Raw genomic sequence first — 4,400 nt, 5'->3', positions numbered from 1 at the left:
GGTGCTCGTGCTCAAGAAGAACGGCACCTGGCGGATGTGTGTGGACTACACGGACTTGAACAAGGCGTGTCCGGCTGATCCTTTTGCTCTCCCCCGTATTGATCAAATCATTGATGCTACGGCAGGTTGTGCACGCTTAAGTTTCTTGGATGCTTATTCCGGGTATCATCAGATTAAGATGGCAGTTAAGGACCAGGAGAAGACGGCGTTCATCACTCCTTTTGGAGCCTTCTGCTATGTGTCTATGCCCTTTGGACTCAAGTGTGCACAGGCGACTTACCAGCATTGTGTACAGAACTGTCTTCATAAACAGACCGGGCGCAATGTTCATGCTTACGTGGATGATATTGTGGTTAAATCCATCAAAGAGGAAACCCTGATAGATGATTTAAGGGAAACCTTTGATAATCTCCGGGTCTATAAGATGATGCTTAACCCGGCCAAGTGTGTTTTTGGTGTTCCTGCAGGCAAACTACTGGGCTTCTTGGTTTCTGACAGAGGCATTGAGGCTAACCCGGAGAAGATCAAGGCCATCACCTCCCTAGCTAAGCCGGCGTGTATAAATGACGTACAGCGCTTGGCGGGTCGCATCGCTGCTTTAAGCTGGTTTATAAGCCGTTTGGGTGAGAAGGCTATGCCCTTATATCAGTTGATGAAGAAAACTGATAACTTTGTCTGGAATGATGCGGCTAATACCGCTTTTGAGGAGTTGAAGAAGCAGCTGGCAGAGCCCCCGGTCCTTGCTGCTCCGGTTGATAAGGAGCCCTTACTACTGTATGTGGCGGCAAACGCACGAGCAGTCAGCGTGGCTATTGTGGTGGAGCGCAAGGAGGCGGGTAAGGAGCATCCGGTTCAGCGGCCGGTTTATTATGTCAGTGAAGTGCTCATTGAGTCCAAACAGCGGTACCCGCATTGGCAGAAGCTTGTGTATGGTGTGTTCATGGCGAGCCGGAAACTTAAGCATTATTTTCAGGGTCATCCCATCACTGTGGTCAGTTCTGCCCCTCTTGGGGATATTATTCAAAACAGAGAGGCCACAGGGAGAATTGCTAAGTGGGCTATAGAACTTGGACCTCATGGCCTCAAATATGTGCCACGCACTGCTGTTAAATCTCAGGCCTTGGTGGATTTCATCAATGATTGGACAGAGTCACAAGTGCCTGAGCAAAAGCTGGACAACACTTATTGGACTATTCACTTTGATGGGTCCAGGCAGCTGGAGGGCTCGGGGGCTGGCGTTGTATTGGCTTCACCTAAGGGTGACAAGTTCCGTTATGTGCTACAGTTGATGTTTCCTTGCACTAACAATGCGGCTGAATACGAGGCTTTGCTCCATGGTCTTCGGGTGGCTAAGGAGATGAGCTTAAGCCGGGTAAGGTGCTTTGGTGACTCAGACTTGGTGGCTCAACAAGTATCAGACACGTGGGATTCTAAGGATCCTCTCATGGCGGCTTATCGCCGCGAGGTTGATGCCATTGCTGGGCACTTTCAGGGCGAGCACATTGATCGTAGGAAGAACGAGGCAGCTGATGCTCTAAGCCGGCTAGGCTCTCAGCGAAAGCCGGTGCCACCTAACACTTTCCTGGACGTCCTGTATAACCCTTCGGTTAAGTTGCCTACAGAGGAAGACTTGGCTATCCCTGATCCGGAGGCACGACTGGTGGCGGCTCTTCATGTCATACCAGACTGGACAATGCCATATCTGGCTTATATAACCCGGGGAGAGTTGCCTGAGGATGAAACTTTGGCCAGGCAAGTAACCCGGCGGGCTAAGTCAATGATCGTTATCGATGGCGAGTTGCATCATCGCAGTGTTTCCGGGGCATTTCAACGTTGTATCTCCCCTGAGGAAGGTCAAGAGATCTTGCGTGAGATCCATGAAGGAGATTGTGGCCACCATGCCGGCTCAAAATCCCTTGTGGCCAAGGCTTTCCGTCATGGTTTTTATTGGCTAACGGCTCATGCTGATGCAGAGGACTTGGTCAGTAAATGTGATGGTTGCCAATTGTTCTCACGACGGGCTCACGTGCCGGCTCAGGAGTTGAGGATGATCCCAATCACTTGGCCCTTTGCGGTCTGGGGGCTTGACATGGTTGGGCCTTTTAAAAGATCCAAAGATAAGAAGACCCACCTCTTGGTGGCAGTTGAAAAATTCACAAAGTGGGTGGAAGCTGAGCCAGTTAGCAAGTGTGATGCAGCCACGGCGGTTCAATTTATGAAAAAGGTGATTTTCCGCTTTGGTTTTCCGCACAGCATTGTAACTGACAATGGCACCAATCTCTCCAAAGGTGCCATGGAAGAGTTTTGTCAACGAGAGCATATCTGACTTGATGTTTCTTCAGTGGCTCATCCTCAATCCAATGGTCAAGCTGAGAGAGCTAATCAGGAAATTCTGAAGGGTATCAAGCCCCGGCTTTTGGTCCCTTTGCAACGGACGCCGGGTTGTTGGGTGGAGGAGTTGCCCTCCGTCTTATGGAGCATCAACACTACTCCTAACAGGTCTACAGGCTTCACGCCTTTCTTCATGGTTTATGGAGCAGAAGCAGTCCTCCCCAGCGACATCCGTCACGATTCACCTCGCGTGGCGGCTTATGTTGAGACGGATAATGAACAGGCGCGCCAAGATGCTCTGGACTTGTTGGACGAACAGCGTGATGTGGCAGCAGCCCGTTCAGCGATTTACCAACAAGACCTGCGCCGTTATCATAGCCGCCGGGTCAAATCCCGGGTCTTCCAGGAAGGCGACCTTGTGCTCCGGCTCATCCAGGATCAAACAGATGCACACAAGTTATCCCCACCTTGGGAAGGGCCCTTTGTGGTCAGCAAGAACTTGCACAACGGGTCATATTACCTCATTGATATTCGGGAGCACAAACATTCACGTAAATCTGAGGAAGAGACCCGTCGGCCGTGGAACATAGCTCAGCTTCGGCCTTACTACACTTGAGCTACCGGCTCTCGTGGTGTACATATTTATCTCGGCCATGTATATATTATGATAAACAATAAAGCAGGACCTCTGTCCTTTTCTCTCCTCCAAATATGTGTGTGTTGTTTTTATTACAAGATTACATGCTGACTTCAAGGAGGATCCGGCTTATGATCGTATTCGAATCTAGCCGTAAGAAGTAAAGTCACTTGGGGGCTTCCTGTTCAAACATGGGTCGTATTCGAACCAAAGAGAACATAGCTGTCGATACCCATTTGATTGGCCAAGTGCCGAGCTCATTGGGAGGTTGCCTTTGGTCATATTTGAATCGTAGTTTAACCCCTCTGAGAACCGACGTGGATCGTATTCGAATCAGCGTCGTTGAACAATTTTAAGAATCACTTGGGGGCTTCCTGTTCAAACATGGGTCGTATTCGAACCAAAGAGAACATAGCTGTCGGTACCCTCTTGATTGGCATCGCCGCACCCACTGGGGGCTATATGATCGTATCCGAATCTTGGCTTAACCCCTTTGGGCCGGGTCTCTGGTCGTATTCGAACCGGAAGCCCCTAAGTTCTTCTGCTTTTTCAAAAGTTTACTCTGAGGGGTGCATGGCCGGGTCTCACTTGCTGGCTTAACTTTGGTTTGCAGTGTTAGTTGCACGTCATGGGTGTCATCAAGGCAAGTAAATCGGAGTTAAGGTGTCAACCTTGCTACCCGGGTTATTTAAACCGGAAGATGCTTACAGGCTGTTAAGTGTATTATTTTGGCTATGTTCAGAGTATAATTAAGGACCAGTCTTTTTTGATTCATATTCCGGGTTATTTATCTCAAACACCTGATTCTCAGGGCGGTAAGCCGCCTCGGGACTTGTGATTTGCCTTGTATATGCAGATACTTAAAGGCACCTTTTGAGGTTGAGAAAAACAAAGGGATGATTATGACCGGGAGAAATATCAAAGAGGAAAATTCAAAGGGCTTTCGCATTCAAAACGTGCACGATGGCACGTCAGAGATAAACTGTTGCACCTACTCTATTACAATAACTCTCCAAGTCTAAAAGATGGAACAATGTTTGATAAGCCGCCAGCTAAATTATGATGCCCGCTAAGTTGAAGTCCCCGGCTCATTCCTGTCTTCTCCTCCGTCTGATCCCAAGACCTCGAAGGTTGATGATTTCCAGTCGATGCCGCTAAGAGCTTCGAACTGGGCTTCTTCGTCAATTAACCCGGCCGGGTCAATCTCCGGGGCGAAGGTGTGCTGACGAGCCGGAGGGATCAGATTGAGGGCTTCATAGCGAGGGGTTGGAATCCTCTGATTCTCCGCGTCATAACCCGGCTGGTACTTGGTCAAGTCGGTGTCGTTCCCGATGAGGGTGGCCACCGGGCGTACAACCTTCACACATGCCGCGAAGTCCTTCTGGTCGAAGGCTGAGCCATCTTCCTTCAGGCTTGGGTAACCCAGGGCGAT

This window comes from Aegilops tauschii, chromosome 2, assembly GCF_002575655.3.
Source record: "Aegilops tauschii subsp. strangulata cultivar AL8/78 chromosome 2, Aet v6.0, whole genome shotgun sequence".
NCBI lineage: Eukaryota > Viridiplantae > Streptophyta > Magnoliopsida > Poales > Poaceae > Aegilops > Aegilops tauschii.
The sequence above is the reverse complement of the archived record's forward strand: the minus strand, read 5'-3'. Positions refer to the sequence as shown.